The sequence below is a fragment of the Macaca nemestrina genome, chromosome 9 (assembly GCF_043159975.1).
Source record: "Macaca nemestrina isolate mMacNem1 chromosome 9, mMacNem.hap1, whole genome shotgun sequence".
NCBI classification, from domain to species: domain Eukaryota; kingdom Metazoa; phylum Chordata; class Mammalia; order Primates; family Cercopithecidae; genus Macaca; species Macaca nemestrina.
Window position 1 is genome coordinate 115,505,260 of NC_092133.1, and position 14,551 is coordinate 115,519,810.

Consider the following 14,551-nt stretch of genomic DNA (forward strand, 5'->3'; position numbering starts at 1 on the left):
GGTCTCCGTCTCTTGACCTCATGATCCACCCACCTCAGCCTCCCAAAATGCTGGGATTTACAGGCGTGAGCCAGCAAGCCCAGCCCTACTTTCTCCTTTTCCCACCATTCTACCCTCCCTCCCTGTTTCTCCAATATACCAAGCATGCCTCTGCCTCAGGACCTTTGCACTGCTGTCCCTTTGCCTGCAATCCTCTTCCCCCTTAGTACCTGCTTGGCTCACACGCTCACTTCTTCAGGTCTTTGCTTAAGTCTTGTCTTGTTTAATTGAGAACTCTACATGATGGCACCTTACCACCACGTTGCTCCCTGAACCCTGATCTATTTTTCTTAGACCATTTGCAATATATTTTGTTTATTAGTTGTTTCCCACTAGAATGAATGCTTCATGTGACATACCATAAATATTTGTTGAATGAAAGGATATTTGCCTGCAGAAACATATACAACAAAGATAGCAAAATTGAATTCTCAAGGGGAAAAAGCATAGGTTCTATTTCTGTTTGCTTTGCAAAAGAATAAAAGAATTATAAATCCAGTCCTGTTCTCATAAATAAGATGGAGAATAAAGCTATATTATTCCTTTTTTTTTTTTTTTTTTTTTTTTGAGACGGAGTCTCACGCTGTTGCCCAGGCTGGAGTGCAGTGGCGCGATCTCGGCTCACTGCAAGCTCCGCCTCCCGGGTTCCCGCCATTCTCCTGCCTCAGCCTCCTGAGTAGCTGGGACTACAGGCGCCCGCCACCGCGCCCGGCTAATTTTTTGTATTTTTAGTAGAGACGGGGTTTCACTGTGGTCTCGATCTCCTGACCTTGTGATCCGCCCGCCTCGGCCTCCCAAAGTGCTGGGATTACAGGCTTGAGCCACCGCGCCCGGCCCTATTATTCCTAATACAGGCAAATATTGTAATAGATAATATTTAAAAATATACATGAATTTGCATGTATAGCAAATCTTAAACCAGATTATTTACACTGCTACCTAATGATAGCAATGAGTTTGCAAATGAGTGAAAGTTTGCAAATGAGTAAAAGACCCGTATTTCAACTGTAGATTGAACACATACCAACCCATAGAGGGGAGAAACTGTCAACTCATAGGTTATATGTAGGTTGAGCAAGATTTTAACGTGATTCTGTTGAAGGAAGAACCGAAGAGTGAAATCCTCAAGCCTCTAGTTGTGAAAGGGACTTTTTTTTTTTTTTGAGACAGAGTCTGACTCTGTCACCAGGCTGGAGTGCAGTGGCGCGATCTCGGCTCACTATAACCTCCGCCTCCCAGGTTCAAGCGATTCTCCTGCCTCAGCCTCCTGGGTAGTTGGCACTACGGGCACATGCCACCACACCCAGCTAATTTTTGTATTTTTAGTAGATGGGATTTCACCATGTTGGCCAGGATGGTCTCGATGTCCTGACCTCATGATCCATCCACCTCAGCCTCCCAAAGTGCTGGGATTACAGGCATGAACCACCGCGCCTGGCCAAAAGGGACTTTTAAAAGCTTTGCTGCAATTTCTAAAACATCATAAAATAAGGATGTATTCCCTAAAATTTTCACGTACTTCATTTCTATCTGTTTTTTCTCTGTCCTTGCCTTCCTCACAAACTCAGCTTACTATAGTGATTAAAGGCATGGATTTTAGAATCAGTATGACATTACATAGAGCTCTGGCTACATTATTGAGTAGCAACGTCACCTTGGGCAAATTACTAGTCTTGAGGATTATCCTGCTTTGTCTCTAAACTTGGCTTAATAGGACGTAGTGCTTTTTGTGAAAAGTAATCGAAATTGTGTAAATAATTTAGCAGTACCTGGCACATACATGTTTTACTAATGGTGGTTATTCATTTTTTGAAAATAGTATTGAAGTTCTGTGTGTCAAGTCTTAGGAACATAGTGTTAAGCAAAGTCACTTGGATTTTGCTCTTATGGAGTTTATATTTTAATTAAGTATAATACATAACTAAAAGGAGATACTTTGGGGTCTCAGATTTGTGATATGAAGCTTTCATTCAATTATGAGGAAAAATAAGAAATTGCAACAGAAATTACTGTCTAGGAAAGGGGAGTAAAAACCTCCAGGACGTCACCATATCAACATATGGTGTACCCTTCTAGGCAGGGATGATGTAAATGATGCAATCAACACATCTTGGGAGAATTACTTACTGACTCAAGATTGGCCATTTTTTAAAGTTCTACCAGGTAATAGATACTAAATTTCAGCTAATATTGAGAAGTATACCCTAAACCCTTTACCTGTGTCTGGTGAAACTTCAGCCTGAGTTAACCCAACCATTCATTTTCTGAGCACCACTGAGCAGTTGCACGCCACAGGAGATTATAAAATAATTGAATATACTGATGCCACTTCATCCCCATCATCACCAAAATCAAATGACATAGTAATTTAGAAAGTAATAAGTGCTACAGAGAATAGTGGGGTAAGATAAAGTGTTGGATGGAGGAGTAATGTTTTCAAGTAGAGTGGTTATTGAGCACGTGGCATTTGAGCAAAGACTTGAAAGTGATGAGGTAGCAAGCTGTACAGGTATCTGGAAAGGATTGTTTCTGGGAAAGGGAACAGCAAGAGCAAAGGTCCTGAGGAAAGACTGTGCCTAATGTGTTCAGAAATAATAAGGAAAGCTCTGTGGTTGAAGGGTAGTGACTGAGAGGGAAAATATTAGGAAATGAGGTGAGGTTAAAGGAGTGGGTGGAGGAACAGACTGTGAAGGATCTTATAGGCCATTATAAGAATACTGGCTTTTATTCTGAGTTAATGGGGAAGCCATTGAAGAGTTATGAGTAGAAAATGACATGGCTACTATATTGAAAATAGTCTATATTGCAAGGAAAGAAGCAGGGAAACTAGTTAGGATGCTACTGCATTGCCTGAGTGCCTAAGGTTACTGTTTCAAAGCAGAAAGTAAGCTTATCTAAGGCCATTTTCTTTACTTGTCCTTTCTTGCCACCCCTCCCCCCCGCTTTCAGTTCACCTTATATTATCAATTATCCCTTTGAATATTCAAACTCTCTTTCATCTGGATTATTTCCACTGGTCTTTAAACATATCTAAATCCTACCACTAAAAACCCTTTCTTGACCCTATACTCTTAACTGCTCACTTCAGCCAAACATCCGCTAAGTCTTATTTGTGGTACCTCACGTGTTTCATTCTTTATTCTCGTATTTACATTTTAAGTCACTATAGTTTGACATCTGCCCCCATAATATTAGCAAAATAGATTTCCCCAAGGCAGTGGTTCTTCAAGAGGCAGTGCTGAGTCTCCAGGGGGCATTTGGAAATGTATGGCATTATTTTTTTTATTATCACTGCTGTATTTTCTGTATGACTTAAGGGTGAAGGGTGCTACCGATATTTAGTTACCAGAGGTCAAAGATGCTAAACATGTAGCAATGTGTAGGACAGTCCTTTATATTTAAAAGACTTGTCCTGCTCAAAATATCAGTGTTGTCTCATTTAGAAATAGTGTTAAGGTCACAAACAACTTCTTTGTACCTATGTTTAACAAACTTTTTTTTCATTCTTTTTGTTACTCGATCTCAGAATATTTGACCTTGATAGCAGCTCTCTTTGCATCGCCCTTTTCTCTCGCCTTCTGTGGCACAACACATTTTGTATTTTCTTATTCCTTATTTGACTGCTTCTCTCATTTTTCACAGGCTCATCCTCGTCTACTTCACTACCAAATGTTGAAGTTCTTCAAGAATCAGTCCTTTGGAGGTGATGTCATTGAAAATGATGAGTAGGAAACTCCAAGAACGCATTTCTGCACAAAACCAGTCAATACATTGGCAAAAAATGTCAGAATCAATTTTATATAAATTCTGGAAATTAGTCAAAGGTTTATAGTAACCAAGGAAACATCTTTTTAAAAAGATGGCTGAGGCTGGTTGCAGTGGCTCATGCCTGTAATCCCAGCACTTTGGGAAGCCAAAGTGAGCGGATCATTTGAGGTCAGGAGTTTGAGACCAGCAAAAAAAATTAGCTGGATGTGGATGCGGGCACCTGTAATCCCAGATACTCGGAAGGCTGAGGCAGGAGAATCACTTGAACTTAGGAGGTGGAGGTTGCAGTGAGCCAAGATCGTGTCACTGCACTCTAGCCTGGGTGACAGAGCGAGACTCTTGTCTCAAAAAAAAACGAAAAGAAAAGATGTCTGAATCCTGAATCTCAGGAGCGCTTTCTATCATTTAAACTTACCCTGGTGCCACCTCCCTGTCCAGCTTTGAAAACAATGACCTGCATTTCTGATATCTGTTCAACGACCTGCGTTTCTGATATCAGTTCCTGGTGCCAAAGGGAGCAGAATGGACCTTGTTTTCTTTTTTTCTTGGTTGTTTTTTGAGTTGGAGTTTTGCTCATGTTGCTTAGTCTGGAGAGCAGTAGCACAGTCTCGGCTCACTGCGACCTCCGCCTCCAGGCTTCAAGCGATTCTCCCGCCTCAGCCTCTAGAGTAGCTGGGATCACAAGCGCCTGCCACCACGCCCGGCCAATTTTTGTATTTTTAGTTGAAATGGGGTTTTGCCATGTTGACCAGGCTGGTCTCGAACTCCTGACCTCAGGTGATCCACCTACCTCAGCCTCCAAAAGTGCTGGGATTACAGGTGTGAGCCATCATGCCTGGCCATGGACCTTGTTTTAAAAGAATTATGGAGACTTATTTTAGTTCACCTAACTTGGAAATCTCCTAAGGAAGAAAGGTGATTACAGGCATTTGTCAAAAATTTGTAAAGGCAAGTTTATTATCCTCTGCCATCTGGGGCAAAGAATAATAGCTAAGACAAACAATAGCCACACCAAAAAGCCTGGGAGGAAAAGCTAGAAAGTAAGATATTTTGGAGAATAAAGGCTTTTAAAACATCCACATATACCTGAGAACCCAAAAGGCCACATGCACACCCAGGGTGAGCAAATACTCAGAAAAGACTTGAGAGAGCCTTAAACTCTCACCTCTGGCTAACCATCAGGCTCTACTCAAAATAGGAAGTGAAAACTAAGGTGAATTTGTAAGTTGCTTAGCTGAATGTTGAAGGTGTGCCCCAACACTTACACAGAGCCCACTGGTAAAGACTGAGAGTGTTTTCTTTTTGTCTTGGTTTCAGGCATTTAAGGAAATCTGTTTCTCTGTTGAATCACTAGCTGCAAATTAAGCTAATAGAACGGAAGCTCTACTGGTTACACACAGCAACGAATACAGACTTTGTAAAGTTCAGAAAAGTTACCAAACAATAGTAACCATAACAAGTACCAACAACAAACTATGGGGAGGGAGGAGAATCTGATTTCCAGAGTTACCACATTATAATACTATTCAGAATGTCACATTTTTAGCAAATATTACAAGGCAAGGAAAAACCAAAAAAGTATGGCCCATACACAGGGAAAAAAGAAATTAATAGAAACTACCCCTGAAGAAGCACAGACTTTGGATGTACAAAACAAAGACTTTTCATCAACTCTTTTAGATATGCTAGAAGAGCTAAAGGAAACCGTGGACAGAGAACAAAAAAATTAGGAAAGCAATGTCTCATCAAATATCAAGAGATTGAAATTGTAGAAAGGAACCAAATAGAAATTCTGGAATTGAAAAGTATTATAACTAAAACTAAAAATCCACTATTAGCAGCAGACTGGAGAAGTCAGAAGAAAGAATTAACAGGCTTCAAGATAGTTCAATTAAGATTATGCAGTCTGAGGAGCAGAAAGGAAAAAGAGTGAAGAAAAATGAACAGAGCATAAAAGACCTCTGGGACTCTATCAAGCATACCAGTATATGCATAATGGGAGTCCCAGAAGGAGAAGAGAGAGAGAAAGGAACGTAAATAATATTTGAAGAAATAATGGTAGAAAATGTCCCAGATTTGATGAAATACATGAATCTAGATATTCAAAAGGCTCAAAGAACCCTAAATAGGGTAAACTCAAAAAGACCCACAGCAAGACACATCATAATTAAACTGTCAATAGTCAATGACAAAGAATCCTGCAAGCAGCGAGAGAGAAGCAATTCCTTACGTACAAAGGATTCTCAATAAGATTAATAGCTGACTCCTCATTAGAAACCACAGAGGCCAGGAGGCAGTGGGATAACATATTCAAAGTGCTGAAAGAAAAAACTGTCAAGAATTCTGTATTCAGCAAAACTATCCTTCAAAAGTGAAGGAGAAATTAAGACATTCACAGATAAGCAAAACCTGAGAGAGTATGTCACTAGTAGTCCTGCCCTGCAAGAAATACTAAACGGATCCTTCAGCCTGAAGTGAAGACACTAGACAGTAATTCAGATCCACATGAATAAATTAAAACCACTGATAAAGATTTAAATACATAGGTAGATATAAATGAAAACAATAATTATATTTGTGACAATGAAAGCACAATGCATAAAGGTGATTCATGATGATGAGGAAAGGATGAAGTATAGGAGCAAAAATTTTGTGTACTATTGAAGCTAAGTTGGTATTTATTTGAAATAGATTGTTATAAATGAAAGAGTTAATGGTAATCCCTAGAGCAACTACTAAGAAAATAACTAAAAATTTTGAAAAGGGAATAAAAATGGTATGCTAGAAAATACCTAATACAAAAAAGACATAAGGGAGGAATTGAGGAAGATACAGGGAAAACAAATAGCTAGTGGCCATGACCTTCCTTGTTATAATTGCATTAAGTGTGAATGCTTTAAACTCCATTTAGCAGATGGAGAGATTGGGAGAATGGAGTCTTTTAAATCTTCTAACTATATCATGTTTATAAAAGACTCACTTTAGAACTAAAGAAATAAGTATGTTGAAAGTGAGAGGGTGGCACCTTAGTTTTCTTTTTTTGTGTGAGATGGAGTTGTTTTTTGTGTGTGTGTTTGTGTGAGATGGAGTTTCACTCTTTTTGCCCAGGCTGGAGTACAATGGCACGATCTTGGCTCACCACGACCTCCGCCTCCTGGGTTCAAGCAATTCTCCTGCCTCCTGAGTAGCTGGGATTACAGGCATGCGCCACCACACCTGGCTAATTTGTATTTTTTAGTAGAGATGGGGTTTGTCCATGTTGGCCAGGCTGGTGTGTTGAACTCCCAACCTCAGGTGATCCACCACCTTGGCCTCCCGAAGTGCTGGAATTACAGGCGTGAACCACCATGCCCAGCCGGTACCTTAGTTTTCTTGTGCTGCCATACCAGAATACCTGAGACTGGGTAATTTATATAGAGTAGAAATTTATTTTCTCACAGTTTTGGAGTCTGAGAAATGCAAAATTATAACATTGGCAGGCTTGGTTGTCTGCTAAGAGCTGCTTTCTGCTTCCAAGATGACACCTTATTGCTGCATCCTCTATAGGGAAGGAATGTTGTTTTGTTTTTGTTTTTGGAGACAGAGTCTTGCTCTGTCCAACTGGAGTGCAGTGGCACGATCTTGACTCACTACAACCTCCACCTCCCAGGTTCAAGCAATTTCAGCCTCTCGAGCAGCTGAGACTACAGGTGCACACCACCACACGTGGCTAATTTTTTGTATTTTAGTAGAGATGAGGTTTCACTGTGTTGCCCAGGCTGGTCTTGAACTCCTGAGCTCAGGCGATCCATCCACCTTGGCCTCCCAAAGTGTTAGAATTAGAGGCATGAGCCACCGTGCCTAGCCTTTGGGGAGGAATGTTATATCCTCAACATGGCAGAAGGTAAAAGGGCAAAAAGGAATGAAATTCCTCATCAGGGCACTTAATCTCATTCATCAGGGGAGGAGCCCTCAAGACTTAACCACCTCTTCTTGCGGGGGGAGCGCAGTGGCTCGTGCCTGTAATCCCAGCACTTTGGGAGGCTGAGGCGGGCAGATCACGAGGTCAGGAGATCGAGATCATCCTGGTGAACACAGTGAAAGCCCGTCTCTACTAAAAATACAAAAAATTAGCTGGGCATGGTGGCGGGCGCCTGCCAGGAGGCGGAGCTTACAGTGAGCAGAGATCGCGCCATGCACTCCAGCCTGGGTGAGACTCCAACTCAAAAGACTTAGCCACCTCTTAAAAGTCTCACCTCTTAACACCATCATGTTGGCCATTAAGTTTCAGTATCTGAATTTTGGAGGGCACACATTCAAACCGTAGCAAGTGGAAAAAGACATTCCAATTTATCTCAGGTTCACATCAAACATTCTTCACAATAAAATATATTAGTTCACAAGTCTCAGTTTTAAAAGATTGAATTACAAAGTGTCTTCTCTGACTACAATGGAATAAAACTAAAAATAACATCCTTAAACAACCAATGGCTCAAATAAAGATTAAGAGAAATTAGAAAATACTCTGAAATGAATAAAAACAAAAATGCAGCACCCTAAAACATATGGAATGCAGCAAAAGCAGTGCTCAAAAGAAATTTTATAGCTGCACATGCCTACATTAAAAAATACCTAGAATTGGCCGGGCACTGTGGCTCACGCCTGTAATCCCAGCACTTTGGGAGGCCGAGGCAGGCAGATCATGAGGTCAGGAGATCAAGACCATCCCGGCTAAGATGGTGAAACTCCGTCTCCACTAAAAATACAAAAACTTAGCTGGGTGTGGTGGCAGGTGCCTGTAGTCCCAGCTACTTGGGAGGCGGAGGCCGGAGAATGGCGTGAACCCGGGAGGTGGAGCTTGCAGTGAGCCCAGATCGCGCCACTGCGTTCCAGCCTGGGAGACAGAGCGAGACTCTGTCTCAAAAAAAAAAAAAAAACAAAAAACAAAAAAAAAACCTAGAATCAGCAACCTAACTTTCCACCTTCAGGAACTAGAAAAGAGGAAATCAAACCCAAAGCTAGCAGAAGGAAGGAAATAATAAAGACTGGAGCAGAGATAAATGAAATACGCAGTAGAAAATAGAATCCACAAGACCAAAAGTGGATTGTTTGAAACAATAATGTTCACAAACCCTTAAAAAGACTGAGCAAGACAAAAAGATTCAGATTACTAAAATGAGGAATAAAGTGGGGACATTACTGCCAATCTTACAGAAATAAAACGGACTGTAAGGAAATACTATTAATTATATGCTAACAAATTAGATAACCTAGATAAAATGGACAAATTCCTAGAAGCACACAAACTACCAAAACTGACTCAAGAAAAAACAACCTATAATCATACTAGTTAAAAAAAAAAAAAAGTAAACCAGTTAAAAAAAAAAAAAAAAATTCCAAGAAAGGAAAGATCAGACCATGTGGCTTTACTGGTGACGTAAAATAAGAGTGCCAGTCCTTCTCAAACACTTGAAGTGGGGAAGAGGGAATACTTCTTAACTCATTATATCATGCCAGCGTTACCCTAGTACCAAATCCAGAGAAAGACATCACAAGAAAATAAAACTACAGTCCAATATTTCTAATGAATATAGATGGAAAGATCCTTAACAAAAGTGAATCCTGAATCACATTACAAGGATATCCACAGAAAAAACTGTTAGAGCTAATACCTCAATGTCACACGATGCCCAGTATCAACATACAAAAAATAGTTATATTTCTGTATCCTTGCAATGAACATTTCAAAGTGAAATTTAGAAAACTCATTTACAATAGCATCAAAAAGAATAAAATACTAATAAACAAGATGTAAGACTTGTACACTGAAAACTACAAAACATAGCTGAAATAAATTTTTAAAAACCTAAATAAAGTAGGCATTTTATATTCGTGTATTGGAAGACTTTGAAAATGGCAGTATTCCCCCAAATTGACCAACGGAATCAGTGAAATTCCTATCAAAATTCCAACTGCCGTTAATGTAGAAATGGGCAGGTTGATCCTAAAATTCATAAGAAATTACAAGGCTGCCAAAACAGTCTTGGAAAAGAACAAAGTTAGAAGACCCACATTTTGTGATTTCAAAATTTATCACAAAGGTACAGTAATCAAAAGAGTGGTACTGACATAAGGATAGATATATAGGCCAATAAAATAGAATTGAGAGCCCAGAAGTAAGCCTATACATCTGTGGTCAATTGATTTTTGACAAAGGTGTCAATATAGATCACTGGGGAATGGAATAGTATTTTTAACAAATGCTGAGGCTACTGGGTATCCACCTGTAGTAGTATGGATTTGGACCCTTACACCACATGCAAACATTGTCGAAAGAAATAAAATACCTAAATATAAGAATGAAACTATACAACTATTGGAAGAAAATATTGGGGTAAGTCTACATGACCTGGGATTTGCCAGTGGATTCTTAGATATGATACCAAGAACTCAAGTAGCAACATGAAAAATAGATACAATTGGGCTTGATCAAAATTTCAATCCAAAACTTAAATTTACACATCAAACGACACAAGAAAGAGAAAAGAGAACCCACTGAGTGAGAGAAAATATTTGCAAGTCATATACCTGGTAAAGGTCAAATAACTCTTAGAAGTCATCAATTAAAAGACAACCCAAGTTAAAAATGGGCAAAGGACTTGAATAGACATTTCTCCAAGGGAGATACTCTAATGGCCAAGTACATGAAAAGATGCTTTGCCTCATAACCTTCCACCTTAAGGGAAATGCAAATCAAAACCACGAGATACCACTTTCTATACTCACTAGGGTGCTGTTATTAAAAGATAAGTGTTGGCAAGGATGTGGAGAAATTGGAAAGCTAATAAATTGCTGGCGGGAATATAAAATTGTGTAGTCACTGTAAAATAGTTTGACAGTTCATCAAAATTTTAAACATAATTAACATATAACCCAGCAGTTCTCCTAAATATATACTCGAGGATAGAAAACAAATATTCAAACAAAAACTTCTACATGAATGTATACAGCAGCATTATAATAGCCAATAAGTAGAAACAACCCAAATGTTCATCAATAGATGAATGGACAAATTGTGGTATATTCATACAATGAAAAACTACTCAGCCATAAAAAGAAGTTACTTACTAGTATATGTTGCAACATGGATCAACCTTGAAAACATGCTAACTGAAAGGAAAAGCCACATTTATATGATTCTATTTATGTGAAACATATAAAAGAGGCACAACCATAGAGACAGAAAACATTGGTGGATGCTGGGGGTTAGGGAAATGTAGAAATGGGGAGTTGCTGCTTAATGGGTTTCTTTTTTGAGTGATGAAAATATTCAGATTTAGGTAGTGATGATACTTGCAAACATTGTGAATGTATTGGAAGGCACTGAATTGTACAGTAAAATGGTTAAAATGGTGAATTTTATGTCATGTGAATTTTAGGTCAGTAATTTTTAAAAAGTAGCCCCTCTCTTAGTCCATTTTGTGCTGCTCTAACAGAATACCCGAAACTTTATAAAGAACAAATGTTGGCTGGGAACAGTGGCTCACGTCTGTAATCCCAGCACTTTGGGAGGCCGAAGTGGACAGATCACGAGGTCAGGAGTTCGAGACCAGCCTGACCATGGTGAAACCCCGTCTCTACTAAAAATAACAAAAAATAGCTGGGTGTGGTGGCGTGTCCCTGTAATCTCAGCTACTTGGGAGGCTGAGGCAGGAGAATTGCTTAAACCCAGGAGGTGGAAGTTGCAGTGCAGTGAGCTGCAATCAAGCCATTGTCCTCCAGCCTGGGTGACAGTGAGAGACCCTTGTCTGAAAAGAAAAAAAAAAAAAAAAGGAAATATATTGGCCCACAATTCTGGCAGATGAAGGAGCCACATCTAGTGAGGGCCTTCTTACTGCATCGTAACATGGTGGAAGGCATCACATCATGAGAGAGAGAGCAAGAAAAGGTGCTTTTGTTACAAGCCCATTCCATTATAACGAACCCACTCCCATGATAACAATCTATTCATGAGGACAGAGCCATCGTGATCGATTCTCCTCTAATTAGGCCCTACCTCCCAACACTGTTGCATTGAAGATTAATTTTCCAACACAAGAACTTGAGGGGACACAATCCATAGCAGTCCCTTTCTTCACTATTTTTTTTCCATGAATTCTTCCACTCCCGTGGCTTTTGTGTGTAGTTAGCATCCATACACAGATGCTTCACTAGAGGCAGTTTGTATCTCCAACCCACATCTTTTTCTGAGTTCCAGATGTTTACTTACCTACCACCTCCACACATGTTTCAAATGCAACTTTGAAATATAAAACTGAGTTCATTACCTTTTCTCCTAAATTTGATTATCTGTGAATGTTTTCTGTCTCACTAAAGATAGCTTCCAGTCGTTGAGGGTTTACTGTGTGTTGGGACTAAAGTAAGTGTTAATCCATTAATTCACTTAATCCTCACAAAAACCTCAGATAATACTATTTTCCATTTGCAGTGAGAAAGTTGAAAGGTAAAATAACTTATTGAGGCTGGGCGCGGTGGCTCAAGCCTGTAATCCCAGCACTTTGGGAGGCCAAGACGGGTGGATCACGAGGTCAGGAAATCGAGACCATGCCGGCTAACACGGTGAAACCCCGTCTCTACTAAAAAATACAAAAAAACTAGCCGGGCGAGGTGGCGGGTGCCTGTAGTCCCAGCTACTCGGGAGGCTGAGGCAGGAGAATGGCGTAAACCCGGGAGGCGGAGCTTGCAGTAAGCCGAGATCTGGCCACTGCACACCAGCCTGGGCGACAGAGCGAGACTCCGTCTTAAAAAAAAAACAAAAACAAAAAAAAACAACTTATTGAAATCGTACACCTTTTAAGGAAAGGCTAGCCCTCAACAAAAGCAGCCTGACTTTTCAGAGCCTGTGTTCTTAATGCCATTGCTATACCATCCTCTACCTTTTTCTAGAGACCTAGAAGTCATCTTTGTCACTTCTTTACATGCTTTATACAATTTATCATGAGGTCCTATTGATTTGACTTCCTAAATAACTCTCACTCCATCCAATTCGTTTCATCTGCTACCACCAGCCTTATCCAAGCAGCCGTCTTTTGTCTATACAATGGCCTCTTAACTCCCATATTCACTGACAATACCTAATAAAAATATTTATAAGTATAAATTTGTATCTTACAGGTAGGGAATTTATATTCTCTTTTTATGCCCAAGGAACATTTCCAAATATTAATCATAAGATTGACCAACTAGAAAACCTTAGTGAATCTCGAAAAGTAGAAATCTTAAAAGCTACTTTTCAGATAGTGCACTAAAACCTAAAGTCAACAAAGATTATTTTTGTTTCTTGATGATTTTAACTGCTGGTTTACTATCAGTCTCTCCAACACTCCCGCCTTAATTCTAGGTGACTTTAATATGCACATCAATGATCTTTCCAATATCTTGACCTCCAGGTTCTTGGACACCTCTTTCATTCTACTTAAGCCACTCCTTTGGTCGTTCCCTAGTTAGATCTGCTTATTACCATTAACTGCAAACTCAATTATCTCAGCTTCATGCATCCACCTTTCTGACTGCCACATCCTGTTTTTCCAGCTTTCCCCTCTAGATCCCTAGCTCCTAATAACTATTGAACTTTGTTGGTAATTCTTTTTTTTTTTTTTTTTTTGGAGACAGAATCTCACTCTGTGTCACCCAGGCTGGAGTGCAGTGGCGAGAACTCGGCTCACTGCAAGCTCCACCTCCTGGGTTCATGCCATTCTCCTGCCTCAGCCCCCCAAGTAGCTGGGACTATAGGCGCCCGCCACCACGCCTGGCTAATTTTTTTGTATTTTTAGTAGAGACAGGATTTCACTGTGTTAGCCAGGGTGGTCTCGATCTCCTGACCTGGTGATCCGCCCGCCTCAGCCTCCCGAAGCGCTGGGATTACAAGCGTGAGCCACTGCACCTGGCCCTTTGTTGCTAATTCTAATCTATTGATTCTATCCCTATTTCACTGCCCCTCACCCTTATTTTCCTCTTCCCTTGGCTTAAATTCCATAGCCAGTCATTGATTGGATATTCCTTTTACTCACTGGCAAAACCATAACCCTAATCATTACTTATCTACTCCATTCTTGCTCCCATGTAGCTGAACATGACTGGAAGAAATTTGCAAGAGTTTCACTTTAAATTCTTGAAGACAAACCTCATGTGACCTCAAAATGCTGCCACTCAATCAAATTATATTTTCTCCAAGTTTATACACTTGTAGTCAGCTTGGGCTGCTACAATAAAATATCATAAACTAGGTAGCTTATAAACAACAGGCTTGTCTTCCTTATGGTTCTGGAGGCTGGGAAATTCATGATCAAGGCACTAGCAGATTTCGTGTCTCTTGAAGTCCAGCTTTCTGGTTCATGGATGGTGACTTCTCACTGTGAGAAGGTATGGTGGAAGGAAAGAGGGGTCCTTTCTCGAGCCTTTTTTATAAGGACACTAATCTCAATGATGAGGACCACCGCCCATAACCTAATCACCCTCCAAAGGTGATTAGGCCTTCCAATACCATCACCTTGTGGGTTAGCATTTCAACATATGAATTTTGAAGGGACACAAACATTCAGAGCATAACACTCCCTTTTCCTGAGATGATTTTATATAATTCTCTCTTTTCAAATATCCAACACTCTATTCCCAGTCTTACCCTCAATGATAACTCTTGTTCCTATTTCCTGGAGTAAATTGGAGCAATCAGAAGAGATACCCTGCCACTAAATCTATCTTTCTA

The 14,551-nt window shown here is 40.0% G+C and overlaps 1 protein-coding gene across 1 annotated transcript in view; it reads left to right on the forward strand.

Annotated features, from left to right (window-relative positions):
- LOC105479976 (uncharacterized) overlaps positions 1–14,551 on the forward strand; it is a 32,214-nt gene that overhangs the window by 4,221 nt on the left and 13,442 nt on the right. The window contains exon 4 of the mRNA XM_071068738.1: positions 3,682–3,742. The gene's annotated coding sequence lies outside the window, so the exon portion shown is untranslated. The remainder of the gene's footprint in view (positions 1–3,681; positions 3,743–14,551) is intronic.